Source organism: Notolabrus celidotus, chromosome 12 (assembly GCF_009762535.1).
Source record: "Notolabrus celidotus isolate fNotCel1 chromosome 12, fNotCel1.pri, whole genome shotgun sequence".
NCBI lineage: Eukaryota > Metazoa > Chordata > Actinopteri > Labriformes > Labridae > Notolabrus > Notolabrus celidotus.
In genome coordinates this window covers 30,619,927-30,638,535 of record NC_048283.1, presented here as the reverse complement: position 1 = coordinate 30,638,535, position 18,609 = coordinate 30,619,927, and the positions used below count along the sequence as shown (strand labels likewise).

General features: G+C 37.6%; 1 long non-coding RNA gene across 1 annotated transcript in view; it reads left to right on the top strand.

Moving 5' to 3' along the window:
• LOC117822947 overlaps nt 1-17,925 on the top strand; it is a 50,364-nt gene extending 32,439 nt beyond the window's left edge. The window contains exon 3 of the long non-coding RNA XR_004633284.1: nt 17,844-17,925. This is a non-coding gene — a long non-coding RNA (uncharacterized LOC117822947). The remainder of the gene's footprint in view (nt 1-17,843) is intronic.
• Nucleotides 17,926-18,609: the final 684 nt, after the last annotated feature.

The following is an 18,609-nucleotide window of genomic DNA, read 5'->3' as shown; positions in this document are numbered from 1 at the left end:
CAATGTCATTCAGAGGGTAAACTTTGCTTAATAAGGTGGAATAAACAAACACATAAACAGCTCCATTTAAAAAAAAGGGGAAACCACAATTAGCATGTTAAGAAATAAAGGCAGAGCATGACATCTTGATAAAGATGGAAGTTTGTTTGGCATTTGAATGTACTGTGGGGTAAATGGAAAAAATGACAACAAGAAAAAATGCTGCCAGTTAAAAATGTTCTGTTACAGGGACATTGAGTCTTCCACCATATTTGTTTTTTTTTGTGTAGGTTTGACTATTATAAAACTTCCAAGAACAGATTCTGAAAAATGAATCTACAAAAGGCAGTTCAACCAAAAGACAAGCCAGTCAACATTTTGGCATGAAGTTGTCTTTGAGTATAGCAGCATGGCCCTTTACCTCTAATGTCACAGATGATTTAGGTGGTGAAGTGACAATTTTATTTGACAGTGAAGAGATGTGTCACATGTTGAGGATGTTCATTTATTCTTGAACTATTGTCAAGGTAGGCATTTCATGTGTTCCAAGTGCACAGTAAAGGTTGCCTACGTGCTCTTGCTTCACCCACATGACAAAGGTATATTAAGTAAAGCATATTAAGTTAATTGTTAGACTATAAGTGTCTCACTAAGTATGACATTACCCTAACAGTAGGCTTTATTTTATTTGTTTGTTTATTCACAAACTGTACTTGACATTAAGGGAAGAAATGCCTTTAAAAACATGATTTGAGGGATTCTGTAAAGTGAGCAAGTTTCTATAGCTGAATGGAACCCCTGTTTCTACACAGTTGTGAAAGATTATGTTGTCTGTAAGCTTGATTTAAGAGTTACATAAGGTGGCTTTAAAGTGAGGTATTGCTGGTTAACACTGTGTATATATACAAGCTGCCTGCAGAGCGGATGTTCCACAAAGTCCTTACATTCAGTGGCTCTACTTGCAGTTCACCTATGGCATAATGTTGTGTGAGTCACAGACAATAGAAAGCAGGAAGTTTTTTTATTTTTAGAATGTACTGTTTGCAGAGACTGAACATACATTTTGACATCAGGAGCAGTGCTAACAACATCCCAGGACCCAATTGAAATCAATTTTTATTTGTATATCGCCAAATCACAACAAATGTTATCTCAAGGCGCTTTTACAAACATAGCAGGTCTAAACCACTCTATGTTAAATTATTAACAAAGACCTAACACCAAGACAGGATAAGATCCAATCAGTAATAATAATAATAATAATAATAATAATAATTATTATAATTATAATTATAATTATAATTATAATAATTAAGTTACAATTAAGTAGAATAAAATAAAGCAAATGCTAAAGATATATACACTATGCACTATGCACTATGTACACTTCTATATTATGAATAGTACAATGCTATGCCAGCCTAAGAAACAAAACTGACATCTGAATAGTTCTGATCTGTAAATATGAGTACAAGAGAGGTCAAAGATAAATGGATTATTGGTCTAACCAGAGGTTGGCATCAAGCTGTAGGTGTTTCTTGATGCACGAAAGAATAATCTCAGTTTACAAGGACTTCTGTAGTTGGTAGTTTTATTTTCTTGGCTGCAGTAGATATAGGCTCCCGGGTATCTACAGTGGAGCTCAGCTTGGAAAAGGCAGGTCTGGGCCAGTTGTGTCTTTTCCTCATCAGGTACCCAAATACTCTGGTATGGCTCTCAAAGAGTATAACATTTCCAACCAGATCTTTAACAGTCAACTAATCCGCAATAGTGTCACTTAGCCTGTAAAGGAACATCCCTTGAAGAGATTCACCATTCCAACTTGACTGAGCTACTGCTATCCTGAGCAGCAGTAAAATGTATATGCAGTTCAGGAGCTGGAGAGAAACTACACCAATGACACATTCTCATGGTAAGAGTGTGTAGTACAACAAAGTAAGAAAGGTGCCAGTTCTACTTAATTTATGATGTGTTCACGGGAAAGCTAAGGTAGCAGCTTGAATGACACTCTCGTGCTCATCAGCCTCCTACACAGAGGTAACTACATGCTCCACTTACTTCACTGAGAAGCCTTTTTAGTCTGAACCCCCTTCAGCCCTAAAGAAGTTAATCTCAAGTGGCCTGGAAAGCTGATTGGACCAAATTCCTTTGGTTTGGCACAACAAAAGAAAAGTTTTAAAAAAAAAATCTGTTATCCCAAGAAAGGACATAGGAGTTCCCTAATCCTGGTTAACAAGATTTACTTCAAAGAAGTAAGTTAGACAAAAATCTGTTAAAAGTCAGTTTTAGAACAAGGGGAGGTGGAACACATCACTTTGGTGCAGGGCAATCAAAAACAATGAACAAAAACAAAATAGACCTTATATGTATTTGAATGAAGGGTTTTACATCTGGCTACATTTACAATTTTACTTTCAACAAAGTGAAATACAATTCCTCAATTTTCAGAGTTTGATATTTATGCTTGATTACTGCATTGCAAAGACTTAAGACTGAAAGACCAATAACATTTTCATGTGCGTACGCTGAATATAAAGCCATTGCCAGCAAACACTCATTTAGCTTAGTTAATCTCAAAGACTGGAAGAAAGAGAAAACAGTGACTCTTTGCTTGGTACTTGATTGTTGTCCAATTCCTAGAATTAGTCCAGCACATAACCCGCTGTAAAACCCCAAATCGGCCTTTACCTTTGTTCTTTTAAAAGATGAAACATGGAACAAAACCAACATTTTACAAATATGCCAGAGCATTACTTGGGGTTTTTGAGTGAAATACTTTCTTTTCACTTCAACTGAAGCATCTGTAAATGATTTCTGACAAACTTTCACAGTGATACAAAGGCACTCTAAAATAAACAGCCCTTTCCTGCCATCTCCTGTTGACTTCTGCTGAATTCAAAGCACATCTTCCCCCTTTTCCGAGCGCTGTTGCCTCAGGTATTAGCCCGTGACTCATCATAAACTGAGGAAGGTAGATGTTGTGATGTAGCCTAAAAATAGCACCAACAGTTAAAAAAAAAAACGAGAGAAGAAAGATAGTGTCATAATGGAGCAAAGAAATAAGGTCAAGTTGCACCACTAAATGCTTTGTAGACATTTTATGATTGCACAGACGGTAAGCCATGTTTTACAGCAGAATTATGCTAATGAGGAATTGTGGACAAAGGGATTAGACATGGATAATATGATGGTGTGGGAAACATACAAGGCTAAGACAAAAGGACAGCTTGAGCATCGGTGTTGTAGTTTCTCCTTTAGCTGAATCCTTATAATAATGCTGGCTAAGTTCACCAAAAAGTGGGAACCCCTTATATCTCCACCTCCTGTCATTCAAATTGAGGCACTTTTCAGGCTGATATGTTTTTGTTTTTTTTATCAAGTGTGATGTTTAACATTTAAGTTCCCTTTTTTTATGAACTACACAAATTAGGAATAGAAAATTTTGAGTTGTGTTGTATTTAATTATTTTTTCAAAATGTGTTTGGTCTTTTAACCTTTGTTGTGGATTTTAAATGTATTCATTCATTTGTTTTCAGAACTTAAGATTGTCATGAAGTGTGACATGGATATTTTTCTATATAAATTAATAGTAAAGTACACTTTTCTTAAGTACACTCTTTGTCAGGGGTTCCCTAAGTGTGGGTTGGGTTCCCCCATGGGCGTCGCAAAACAAAAATGGGGGGTCGTGAGATGTCTTCCAGAATGTTTTTTTTTTTTTTTTTTAGAGTTATCTAAAGATAGTAAATTTTACCCATTATACTAAAAAATAGCCACAAAAATAGTAGCTTAATTTGAAATAAAACCTTGAAAATAAAAAATGTAATGACTTTTCTGCCTTTCTTTGTTTCCAGATGAGTTTAGGATTAGTGAACAGTTAATTATCACAAGCATCAGTAGCAGCAGGTTAATTCATGATGGCACAGGAAACACAGACACATGCTCATATAAGTAGGCCAATTTTCTGCAGAGAATAAGAGAGAGAGATGATAGCAATGAGACGGATAGTAGTAGAAGTAGTAGAAGTAGTAGTAGTAGTTGTAGCTCTTACTGCTGGAGTCTGGCACGTCCAAAGCAGCAAGACATCTACGGCAGCTACTTATTACAAGGAGGGATGCTGTTTCACTCAACACTATTCACTTTATGAACCTGGACTGACTTTGTGTGAGCTTTTTGGATGGTATAGAAAACATTGTTTTAATGATTTTTTATTTTTGGGGGGCTTTTAAACCTTTATTCAGAGAGGATATGATGGTGGATAGAACAGGAAACCAGGACAGGGAGTGGGGGAATGACTTGTGGTAAAGGGGCCGCAGGCTGGAAGCGAACCAGGGCCGCCTGATATATTGGCGTGGAAGTTAACCATTTGGCTAAATCCATACCCCACACTTCCTTTTTTAACATTAGATTGTGACTGATCCTGTCAGTGCTACTAGAGCTTTCAACTCTGCATTACCAAGATACAGCGGTGTGTTGTTCGTAAATGCGCGCCACGCTTCTCTTAACGGTGAAGTGCATAAAACTTAATGCTGATCTAGTTGTTCAGATTATGTCTCTAACACAATAATCTTCGGGTGTTGCTAGATGTAGAAAATGAAAAAAATGGACAATATAAACTTTATATCAAGGGATGTCAATTAGAATTCCAAAGAGGTCCATTGAGAAAAAATGCTTTCAAGTGAAGGCGACATGATAATACCGCCAATAAGACAGTATCTCATTCCAGACTATGGTCTACCATTTGGTGATGCCTGCTTTATGATTTTAAAAGCGTCCCTGCGAAAGAATATAACAGATATGCTAATTTTGAGAAATTTGAAAAATAAACTCACCTATACAATGGCAATATTTACCCTTCGCCTCTCTGCTATTGTTGCTCCATTCTTCTTCACAAAACATTCCTTGCATGAGTGACATCCAAGAGGCAAGAGGGGATTTGAAACGATAGCATCTGTACTGCTCCTCAATGCATACTCAGCAAGAGGCGGTTGTGGGTTGAATACCTAGTATAAGCAAAGTGTCCTGGTTAATCCAATCACACGTGGACAGCTCTAAGCACAGCTGTTCAAACCTGGACAGATCATGCGTCTCCAAATGCCTCTAAAGCGATCACATACAGATGTATATTCTGAAACTTCTCTGTCATTGCTGTGTAGCTGATAAACTACTTGCAAGTCAAATCTCCTGTTGTTATTCACAGCATGTGGAGACATGGTGGATATCTACATGCTACCTGGTTCATGTCTATTTTTATACAGAATACAGGTGCTTCATGTTTATGAGGAGACGAGCAGACATAAAGCTGATCTTTCTGTTTGTTGCTCATGCTCTGTCCTTGCATGGTCATTGCAAAAATGCCCCCACCCCAAAATCATATGGTCTGTGATCACAGTCCCTTAAGCTGAAGGTTTAGAGCAGTGAGAGACATTGTTTGGTTGCACTGAAAATCCAGCAGCGTAGAGAGGAAGCTGGTGCTTGTTGATCATGATTGTCCTGTCAGTTTTTGTATCCTGGGGTTTGCAGTAATGCTGGTTTGAGTGTTTTTCTCTATTAAAACTGACCTACAGGTATGTAAACCGGGAGACCAATCCTAATAGAAGTATGATATAATGCCATGGGCTGCATATAATTGCATATAACCACAAGGCAGTTGTGGTTCGTGGTTCTTGAATACCACATGTGGAGTGGAGCAGAGCAGGAAGCATTTGACTTTCAACTTTCATTGAAGGTGATAAAGGGCCTGTCATCACCATCTTCAGAACTTCACACAATAGGGAATGTGACACATAATCAGCAGCAACTGGTACTTGTAGAAATTTGAATTAATCATCATTTAATATAGAGTATATGATGATGATGATGATGATGATGATGATGATGATGATGATGATATATGAAAATAAGTGCCCTGAAGGTATGCATCTAATGATGGGAAAACACATATTCAAATGATTGCCTGCTCCTGTGTTTACATGCAGGTGACACAAACTCTGCATGTCAGCATCAGGTTGATGCTGCACTAATAATAACAGGCAGACTTTTCTTTTGGATCAGTCATGGGCTTGCATTAGGCAAGAAAAAATAACTGCATCTTGTGTTTTATTTGTAATGTGACTATTGTATATGTGCTCATTGCAGGGCATGATAGCATCAATAAACATTTAAAGGTGACATATCATGCAAAATGGACTTTTTAATGGTTCTCTACCTGAAATATGTGTCCCTGGCATGTCTACAAACCCCCCGAGAATGAAAAAAATCCATTCTGCCTCTGTTTTGATATCTCCACCTTTCTGTAAATCTGTGTGAAACCAGCCGTTTCAGACTTCAGTGTTTTTGTTCCGTAACAACAATATCCAGTCTGTCACGGAGTCAGAGCTCGGAGCTTGTTCAGCCCATAGACTGTATAAAATAATACTGAATCCCCTCCTCCGTTTTTCATTCCCTGCACAAATGTGTGCTAACAAGGAGCTTAGGAGGGAGGCATGCTAGGTGTAGGCTGTCTTAATAAACACAAAGGTTGGTTTTACTCCCCACGTCTGCAGATTTGAAGATCTAGTGGATGATTTTTATTTATCACGGATAAGTGCTAGTGCTAGTTAGCATAGCCACATAGCTACATGTTCGTAGCTGTGTACCAAGACACACGTCGACATACTGATAAATAAAACATCAAGAAACACAGAATCTGTGACCAATCCTTCAGAAAGGTCCTGCTACAGGCGCCTCTCCGTCAGGATCAGATTCTGGATCAGATTCAGAGGGTTGAAGTAACGTGATCTCTGAGCAGCCGTGTATATTCAGCCAATATGTAAACATTAGATCAACGTGCTGGAGAGCTGAGGCCACACCCACTTCCTGAGGGGGCGTTGTCAGAGGGAAAACGGAGTGTTTTGAGGAGGACTGAAGAAGAGGGCTTTTCAGGCAGACCAAAATCTGATTTCAAAGTGTTTTTTTGAGCATAAACTTTAAAGACATGTTTTGGGGACCTTTTAGACCAATATATATTGAGGAAAAAAGCGTGATATGTCACCTTTAAGTCCTACTTTAACAAGGGGAGTTGACAAATTTGGTCCCTTATTTCTGATTAATCACTGAAGGAGTTTAGGATGTCATCGTTACTAAGGGCCACAGGATTATATGACTCTCCTTAGTCTGGCTAAAACTTGAGAGAAAACTTTACAGAATTCATATTTTCTTCATCAATAATGATTAGTTAGCTGGTCTATATTACAAAGGGCCATCCCATTTAATTTAACACAATCTTGAAATATATTTTTACCACTTAGTGTATTGATGTATGCCTTTATTGTTTTGCAGCTTTTAAGAAATACCATGGAGCGTAAATTCTTCTTTTGCAGTGGGGCAACAGAGCTAGTGTCACAGACTGATAGAATATAAAAGTAAGATACTGTATGTGGAAAGACGTGGGTTGACAGGTCCCGATAACAATGATAAATCTGAACAGAGACATGTGTAGACACTGATGACACCAGAGTTTTGATTATATTTGCAATTATTTTTTATTAGGTTGTAGTGGAATAACAGTACGTCCTTTTAGGGGAGTCGGGTTGAAAATGAATTTAGGCCAGCTGTGTCTCAACGTGTTGTTTGTATTTATTATGGATGCTATAACAGTGACACTGTGACACTCTTGTTACAATTGATATGTTTTACTACTTCAGCTGTGCTGTTTTACATTTATGATGAAAAATAATTTAGTATTGCAGAATATGGAGCATAAAATAGGGAGGTCGGGTGACATACAGTGCTGAAAAACTGTTTTGTTAGGCATCCTAAGAGTTAAGGTTTGCTGTTTTCATTCTGCACTTATTAACTCTTCATCTCTCTGCCAATGGCCGTTAATCTACAAAAAACACAAACCCTGGGGGAAATCCATGAGCCTGGCAACTTGACCTACCAGGGGTAGCTATTACTGTCTCCAGGCAGAAAGTCAAACTGAGATGACGGACCTGAAAGCCGATATCCTCAGCTCATTGAAAACAATATTGCCTCACCGTTCAGATAGTAATTGTAAACTGTACTCACTGAAGAGTTTGAAGTGGTTAAACTTAAACTACAAGCTGTAAAGAGTGAGGTGATAACACGGCTACTTTTTGTGCAGATTTTAAAACGGTTTTCTTAAAGGGAAAGGGGTCATGGACTAACATGATGTTCAGGCGGTGTGACCTTATTGCAAACCAGAGTTGAAAATCTTGAGAAGGAGGTAAGCAGTCTGCAGGAAAGATTTCCAGACTTGGAGGAGAGAATGAGGGGCTCTAACATACATTCTAAGAGTGTGCCAGAAACTCCAAAGTCAAGCTCCCCTGCTGCAATTTCTAAGCTATTGAAGGAGATTTTGAACATAGACAGAGACATTCTAATTTATCAATATCATTTTAGGACTTTTGTCAAAACAAGTTGAGGGTAAACCTTGCGTCATCATTGCAAAATTATATTACTATCAGGACCTATTGAAGTTCTTTGGAGTGCCACAATTTGGGTCCCTAGAGAAACGGTTTAGAGCATAAAGCGTCAGTATATGCTGATGACATGCTGTAATTTCTCTCCAATCCATAAATAAGTCTACCTAATACACTTGACCTAGAAGCCTTATAGAAGACTTAACCATAACATCTGGCTGTAGAGTTAATTTACAAAGAAAGGGAAATGATGCCAGCCAATAATGTAGCTAAACTCATAGCTTTTATTTCATCTCCTCTCGTAACACTTGTATTATAAGAACAACTTTCTTCTCAGACCAACACGTTTCAGGTGATAATAAAACCTACGGCAGACAACATTTAAACAGGGTAAGTTTAAAACAGAGAATCAAAAACATCCAATCATATGCATTCACATACATGTCAGTCAAGAGGGCTTGTACAAAGATGGGTTGGGCATATGGCCATGTGGCTTCAGGCCAATTATTGTCCCAGTTTGAGTGTGCAACAAGGAACATTGGTGATGTTGAATCCATAAATAGTACTCTGTGACTGTGGCTGTGCAGATAGGGAACTAAATATATTGTGTAGGGATGTAAACAATGAATCGATTATCGCTTAATTGATTGTTAAGAAATGACTCGAAACACGCATTTTTGTTTTCAATTTTCTGTCACTTGGAACAAACATCATGTGGTCTCATATTACATTCATCTATCAGGGAGGTGTTTTAAGTTTGAAGCATGATAGATAGATAGATAGATAGATAGATAGATAGATAGATAGATAGATAGATAGATAGATAGATAGATAGATAGATCTTTATTTCTCCTTTAGTAAGGAAATTTGTTGTCAAGGTCTGTACAAGAATACATAAAACATAGATAGATCTTTATTTCTCCTTTAGTAAGGAAATTTGTTGTCAAGGTCTGTACAAGAATACATAAAACATACATGCATAATAAACAATAAATACCCCCCCAGCCACACAACAATGGTGCACATCATCCTACATATATACACACCGGACACATACTGTATATACACACCAGACACATATAGACACACAGGACACACATTACTGGGGCAAGTACTGTGGCAGCTCCCGGGTTGGGCTCCCGGCTGACACCTGACCGCGTAAACATGCTCATTTTTCTAAGAAGGAGTAGACAGAAAACTGGACACTGTGAGTCTGAAGTACTTTCTGTTAGTAGTCTGAGCCTTCACATTATATAAAAAATATAATTTAGATGGAAAAAACATATTTGGCATTGTTTTTGACATAAGAATAACAATGTCTTTTTATTGATTAATCGATAATTGATCATTAACATTTCCAAAATCGACCACGGAAAATACTTAAAATTGACATCCTTAATTGTATGTTTGGTGTACTGAAGGCCTGCTTTGAAAAAAGAAAAAAAATATAGCCTCTAAACATTGTTATGTATTAATTAAGTAATAGAATACACATTAACAAGACATAAAGATGTACTTACAAAAATAAGATACATCATAAATTAATTATTATGAAAAAACATGAAAGCAAAACACAGTAAGACCACATGGTACAGAACCTACTACAGAAACTAATTAATGAGAAGTCCTCATTCATGGCGTTTAGAAATAAACTTTGTAATGGGATGTTTCACCCACATACAGTATTTAGAACCACATGAACTCTACTCTCAACTCTCAACTTTATTTGTAAAGCACTTTAAAAATGACCACAGCCGAAACAGAGTGCTGTACATAAATAAACAAACGACACAGGCATAAAACAATTAAAACACAGGATAATAAAACAATAAAAACAATAAAACAATAGAAACAAAAAACAAACCATAGAACACTAAAACAGGAGCAGAGTCTCATGCGGGGTTGAAAGCAAGGGAATAAAAATGGGTTTTAAAAGGAGTTTTAAAAATAGACAGTGAGGAGGCTTGTCCAATATGGAGGGGAAGTTCATTCCATAATTTAGGAGCAGCAATGTATAGACAGATTTTTTACAAGTACCATTTTTAATTTTTAGTTCATTTTCTCTTCAATAAAAACTCCCAATTTTAAATATGTAGGAATTTGGGTAACACATGATTTTGAAGATCTTTATGGAGCAAAGTTCTCTCCCCTCTACTATACCATCTTTTACCCTTGTTGAGTAGGGCAGAGGGGATAGGGATCACTCTCTTAATATAGTCTTTTGTACTACTACTATATTTTATTTATGTTAAGATATTAATAAAACATCCTTGAACAAAATAAAGAATGAAAAAAGGCCAATTTAATGTGTCTGTGTTTAATTAATACGCTGTAAATTATTCAGTGTTTTTTGCAGCTACTGAGGATTCATCTTTATGTACCTGTGAGTTTTCAACTGCAAGGGTGTGCATGTCTGTAAGAAGCGTGTGAACACAACATAGTCAGCGATGAAGTGAGAGAGAGAGGGAATCTAGGTATGATACTTCTTGACAGAATAAGCAACACATGCGCAGAAAACAATCTCTGAAAAGGTTTTTTCAATGTTTGCAATATATGAATACTATAAATGCCAATACCATTCTCAAGGACACAAACAGTATTGTCTGTTCATGATGTATGAGGCCACGTTGTCGGTAACATGTTTGTTCGTGTGTGTGTGTGTGGTTTTGTGTGTGTGTTTGTGTGTTGTTTGGGTGAGGTGAGGAGGTGTGGAAGGGGATGAATTTCAAATTTTTATGAAACAAGTTTTGCATGTGGTCTTTATGGAGCTGTTATTGTTGCAAAAGTATTTGTAAATGGGTTTTATGAAGTGTGTTTTTACACAGTTGTGGATCACACACAGCAGAACTGTCACAAAAGTCACATGTAGACAGACAGCCTATGAGAGGAATGCCTCAGTTGTAAGCGAGGACTTGTGTGTATTTTTAGGTCGTTGCTAAAAAACACTTGAGAGTGAGATTCATCACTACTATGCATTTGTAACTTTTACATTTACAGATCTGTGTACAGGATTCATGTACACATTTGTGAATATGTTTATGTATTTGTAGATGTTTGTTTGCATTTGTGAATCTGCGTACGCATATGTGAATCTTTGTACACATTTGTGGATCATAATACACTTCAACAAATACTTTTGCAGCAATAATAGCTCCATAGGTAACCGAGGAGTCTAAAAAAGTTGTATGATAATTTCAGCATTTTGTCTTGCATAACATATTGACTGCATTTTTGTGGGGCATAATATCATTATTTGACTTGAGAAGGATACTGTGATTCAGAGGTGCAAATTGGCATAACCTTGTTTATGTTGATGCACTGCCTTTGGTCACCAATAGAAGCCACTAAGAAGAGACTGAACATATGACTTGTACATTCTTGGCTGCTTGTCCTTACATAAACACTTGTTTTTGTTCTTGTACTATGTGAAGTATTAACCTCGTTTGCCATCATGATGTAAGCTGTTTCTAAATATAAATCTAACTGGATTAATGTCTGGTCTAATAATGAATTTTGATACAACATAAAACTATTTATGTAATGATTCCTCCTCCCTCCTCTGGCCAGCCCATTCCCCTCTGCTCGCCTTGGCCTCTCTGATAAAGCCTGCTGCAGTCTCATCATAGGCTTTTCTAAATGCAGTGCAGAGAGTGATCGAGAGAGGAGGGTGAGGACGAAGATTAAGCTCTCTGCATTCCTATTGGTCAACAGAGGATTTATTTGCATGTTTATACTGGATGTTCTCTTCAGTCAGATACAGTTGTCCATATTTTTTGATATCATAACAAAATAGCCCTGTCATAATAAAAAACAATTATAAAACAAATTATTGAATAGTAACACAAAAATGTGGGAGCAGTAAATATTTTATTTAATAATAAAAGGAAAACAACCAAAACATAACAGCAAAAATTCAAGGATTGGTGTCTGCTCTGTCTGCTCTGTTTTTACCATGAAGAAAATCAATAATTTTTTCTCTGGTAAGATAGAAAGAACAGAAGCAGATATATTCATTTGGTGGGAAACAAGTGGCTTCATAAGGTTGGTAGAAACAAAACCTGATTTAATCACAAAACACACTTCTGTTCTGTGTTTTAATTGGATAACATTTTATTAGTAGCTATTTACTGGTGATGTCACCCTTTTTTCAATGACTTGGGAGTGATGTAAAACATACCTTTTTTTATTTTTTTAGCAGTCGTCATTAATGCTGTTGTGAAGCCTTGGTTATAACTGGTAGGTTGGGATCCACAAACAGCTAACATCTCAGTCATTTTCAGTGAGTTGCAGATTTATGCATGAAAATAAGCCTCTGGCAAAGAGTCATGCTGCGTTTTTATCAACAACACATTTCCTATATGCAGAGTGCTTGCAGTAAAAGGGTATTTTATTTGCACTTTAATGTGGGTGGCAGTAATGCACTTTAACACTGTTCTCAACAGCTATTCAAAGACAAATTTCAGAACTGTTGGTCGCGATTGTTTTCTGGTGGTGTTGATGGTTGCTGACGTTGGACTAGGAAAACCACAAGAGTATTGCATATAGACATTGAATACTTGATAAAGTTTAAGTGAATGGGTGATGTTTTTCACTTACTATCTGTCACAATCTCCAGGATGTCCCTCAATGTATTCCAAGAATTAGAACTTAAAGGTTCTTTCTTTGTACAGGTCCATATCTTAGAATCCACCAACTCTGTCTGAATCATTAGAACTTAAGTATAAGGGAGTCATTATCAATTCTGTCTGAATCAGTTTAACTAAGTATTCAATGTCTGCATGGTACAGGCCTTTCTGGGAGTGTGGATCTCACAAACCCCATATTTATATGACTGCACACAGTGATTCCAATGCAGTAACCGGTGTAGCTCTATATTTCTGCTCATGTTGCCTGAAGTTGTTGAAGTTTTTCGAAAGTTGGGGCCTTTCCTTTTATTTGTTTCAGGTAATTTAGTTGGTAAGTTAAAGCTGGGGTTGGTAATCAGATTTAGATACACTTTTTGTCATACTGGTTAAATGATCTTTATGTCCTGATGGCAATCAGGAGGAGCTCCGAGGGAGGAGGGGAGGGGTTAGACGGAGTCATGAGGAAAAGCTACATTCAAATTCATGCTGGTTTTCCGAGACTACCAACCCTAGCTTTAATGTCACAGATTTTATAAAAAATTTAACAATTTGGAAAATGTCCCTGTTCACTTTTCACTGATACTTCTCATATGTCTATGTCTGTTCAGAGGATCTGAATGTGGAGTGGAATTGGGTTGGTAGTCCATCAAACAGTTAATCTGCATTGATGCTGGCTTACTGACCATTTGTAATACTGTTTATCAATCGTTATGGTAGACGAAGGCCAGCATATACATAATACCACATTACTGTGGTCTTTGCATTTGAGAAAATATAACAGTTTAATAAAACAACAAAATGAAAAACCAAATTCCTGAGCTTGAATTAATAAAAATTATTACGATAAATATCAAATCAGTTTTTCATTTAAATATAAAGTCAGATTTTTGCTCTTGGGTGAAAGTTGAAGAAACCAGACGGATGGTAGCTTGTAGATTTAGTTTCTGATGAGCTTCTTGAATCCATCATTTCTGACGGTGCTAACAGGAAGCAGGTCTTTTGTACAAAATGAGATTTTTGTGAAGTTTTAGTTTGTAGATTCTTATTTTTCTCAGATTGAGGTTATTTCCATAATTTGATTCAAATTTACGACAAATATATATCAAATTGTATTCTTTTTGTCAGTTAGGTAGAGCATTGTTTTGAGTTGTGCACTCCACTTTAAGATTACTATGGGTTGCGGGCAGAGTGATGTTGTTTCCCACAGTGCAGTGAATGCATCACGGTCGTTAAACGTGTTAGAAACGCACAGCAGAAGTTGTCTCTGTGTTCTTCCTTTACCCACATCCTGAGAGGATATTTAATGAAGTGTATTAAGTTAATAGTTAACGCAGAGTCAACACAGTGTCAGACTAACGACTCTGCTTTGAGCTGGTAGGTTTTCAGTTTTCTTCAGTGTCGCTCGTTTCAGCTGTGTTTACATTCTGCTCCGGATGTCTTTAAGCCCCGCCTACCTCTCACCCTGCAACATGATTGGCTGTTCAATGCTGTCTTCTTCTTCTGTCTAATGTTGGGTGGCAACTAGCGTTTCAGGCTCATTAGCGCACCCTCCGTTTTAAGTGGCTGGGTGTGTACTTACAGGTTTATTTATATCAAATTTTGATCAAACATTTTTTATATGCATATGGAGAAAAATTATATCACGATAATTATCGTTATCGAATTATGGCACAGCACTATTTCCAGTGGTAAGCTGGTCTGTCTTTCAGTTGCCAAACCTGGAGTTAACAGTTCAGCTGGTGAGAGATGTTTGTTTAGGATCCAATCCTTGGTCTCTGCTTGGCTTGTTGTTCAAACTCAGAGGCAAGGGCTCATTCCTCTTTTATCCATTGATTTATTGTGTTCAATGTGTCCCCTGCTGCAAAGACATGGCCCTTGTATCGAGGACCCAGCAGTGTTGCCACCACCAAACACTGATGTCTTAGATCTTGGAAAATCTTTTCTCCAAGCTGTGCAACACTGTCTCTTAGACTGTTCAGATTCCCTTTGGTTATGGCACCCTCTGTCTGAAGCAGCATGCTCAGCACTTCAATGCTTGGGATGATGCAGGAGAGAGTGGTCTCAGCCTTGCTCATTTCCAGAGTCACCTCTTCAGTATAGCGTAGTGTCTTAATCAAATTTGGGTTGAGATCCTGTCATTCCACAGTTGGTCATGTACATTTTTAGGGTTCAGGGTATGCTGCTCCAGCACCCTCTGCAACATGAAGAGATTACAGCTCTAGCAGGTAGAAACAGCTTGAATGATCCCATGCTTGGCGAGGCAAAGTTCTTCCCAAATCGCCCTCAGGTGCTCTTTTGCCAACACAGAGTGGTTGAAGTGTTTTGCACATGTCTTCAACTTGCTGACAATATCCCCAGCTGCTCTCTGACTGCTGATGCCCCCGTTTACTACAAGCTGCTTTGTGTGTGCATTGCAGCTGAGGTCTGGTATCTCTCCCAGTCATTTGCCTGTAACCATGTTTGCACCATTGTCAGCTCTATTTCTTGGTTTATATCCCTATGGCCCATCATGTTAAGAAACAGCTTTCTGATGTAATCTCCAGTATGGGAGCCAGACATGCCCTTGACATTTAAGACTACCAGTTTCCTTTCCCTGTCATTGTCTTTAAAATGACATGTTAGACTCATTAAAGATTCAGTTTCTCCAGATCATCAGTCTGTGGTGAAGGACACATGGAGGCTAGCTTTCTTTGCACAATCAGTTCTTTGATTTTGCACTCTGTCTAGTATGTCTGTGTGGTAGAACTTTTCACTTTTAAGGCTTTTATATGCCTTGGTTCTGAAACAGCCAACAGCTGCTGAAAGCCCTCATCAGAAACAACTGTTAAGGGCTGGTCATCTATGGCAATCATTTCTCGAGTTAAAGTGTCAATTACTTTTGACCTAGGAGTTTTATCATTTGCTTTGAGCATCAAACATTTGTTTTCTAGTAGGCTGAACTGAATCAGCTCAAGCTGCAGCTTCTGTTTTCTTCATATTGAAGGAAGTGGTGACACTTCAGGTGACTCCATGTTTGTGGTGAGTTTATTTCCAGTGTCAGCACTCATGCTTACTAATTAGCTGCAAATATTGAACGTTGCCTTCCCTGGTCTTGGCTCAGTAAAATGTTACCACAAGGGACTGCTGGTTTTATATGCAGCCACCTGTAATTATTAAAATAGAAAAAATGCATGGTTAATATTTGAGTTGAAGAAAAGTGTTATGCCATGCTCCTTACAGTCTAATATAAACAGTTGGCTTAGCCAGGAATAATTTTAGATTCATATTTAATTAATTCATGAAATAGAAAAACACATCGGGTTATGCTATATTATAGTAGTATTTTCAAAGTATTTTCATAATACTTTTTAAAACATGGCATTTTTCAATCCCTGCAAAAAACAAATCTAAAAGTGCACTGCATGTGTTGGTTGTCTTTAGACAAGGCAAGTTTATTTATATCACACATCATACATCAAAGCAACTCAATATGCTTTACATAAATAAATCCATGTACAGCTATGATGTAACGCGACAGCATGCTTAAGGCCAGCCTCCATGAAGCACCCACACCGTCACACTAAGGGACTGCTGCTTTATACGCATGAGGCTGAATTATATGAACTTTAAATAGAAACATACATATGTACACAGCATTTTAGCCTCCCCCTCCCCCAACAAATGCATCACCCAAGAATAATCTTTCAGTTCACATTTTCATTTATGATTCATAAATCTGTTAAGCCGTCTTCAGTGGCCAGTTGGTTCACGGACACACAAACACACACGCGCACACACACACACACACACACACACACACACACACACACACACACACACACACACACACACACACACACACACACACACACACAACTAACATCTACTTTTCTGATTTATTGTTTTGCCGAATTCTCCCTTCAAACATGTATGTAGCTGTATGTATGCATATATCTAGATGTGTGTGTATGTAGGCATATAAACAGGCTGCAAGACATAGGTATATGTGTGTAATGAAAAACAAAAATATAAAGGTAAAGACATATAATGAAATAATTTAAATATTCATAATCACACATTTATATTATGCAGTATTATTATATAAAGCAATAAGCAAATGTGTATATATGTGTATGTGTATGTATATGTATATGTATATATCCAATCCAATAGCTGCTGAGAAGCTTTCCACCCTGATGTGTCTCTCAAAGGCACAGCCTTATTATATCAATTAATCAACCAATGTTTCAATATTTACACTAGGGATGTACATTTTAAGTGTTTTCCGTGATCGATTTTTGGAAATGTTAATGGTCAATTATTGAATAATCAATAAAAAAACATTGTTATTCTTACGTCAAAAAACAATGCCAAATGTGTTTTTTTTCTCATCACTCCAAATGACTTTGTACCAGAAGTTTTGAGGATTGTCTCTGTGCTGTTTGGTATATTACAAGCAGCATGCTTTGTGGCATTTGCGTAGTAATGGCTTTCTTCTGGCAACTAGACCATGCAACCCATTTTTCTTCAAGTGCCTCCTTACTGTGCATCTTGAAACAGCTACACCACTTTTTTCAGAGAGTCCTGTATTTCAGCTGAAGTTCTTTGTGTTTTTTTCTTTGCATCCTGAACAATTTTCCTGGCAGTTCTGGCTGAAATTTTTGTTGGTCTACCTGAACGTGGTTTGGTTTCAACAGAACCCCTCATTTTCCACTTCTTAATTGCAGTCTGAACAGTGCTGATTGGCATTCTCAATTCCTTTGATATCTTTTTATATCCCATTCCTGTTTTATACAGTTCTATTACCTTTAACAATTATTTTTCTTTCCCCACGACTCAGAATCCAGAAACATCAGTGCAGCACTGGATGAGAAATGCAGGGGTCTGTCAGGGGCCCAGAAACTCACTGACCCTTTATACACACACACTGATTACAAGCAAACAGATCACAGGTGAGGATGGTTACCTTTAATAGCCATTCAACCCTGTTTGTGTCAACTTGTGTGCATGTTATCAGGCCAAAATCACCAGGGTATGTAAACTTTTGATCAGGGTCATTTGGGTAGTTTCTGTTGTCAGTATGAAAATAAATGGCTTCACCCAACCACTAACCATGAGTGAAAAATAGTTTTTCTGTTATCATTCATATGCTCTGAAAAATGGCCAAAAAAGATCACAAATTCTGCCAGGGTATGTAAACTTATGAGCACAATTGTATATATACTTCCCATCTCTTCATTTAGTCCGTTTGTAGAGTACTATTTCCCTGCAACGTCCGGCAGCACGCATCCATCAATCCCCAAAGTAAGCTTGGTGCTTCCTTATAACAGCACCTGCAGTGAGCCAAAGTATAATGTTTCCTACACCCACCACAGAGGTTGTCATGCGTGACACAGAGCACCAAAATATACTTCACCCATGGCCACAGTCACAACCAACGGAATATCGTCACAGCCATTTGCTTCATGTAGAGGAACGAGACAAGGATGCCAGCTCTCTTATCACTCTTTGCCATATATAGAAACTCCTGCAGCTGCAATGTGCCAAAATGACAACATCTAATGCACCCATGTCTCCAATAACCTTAACAAGATCAATCTTTATGC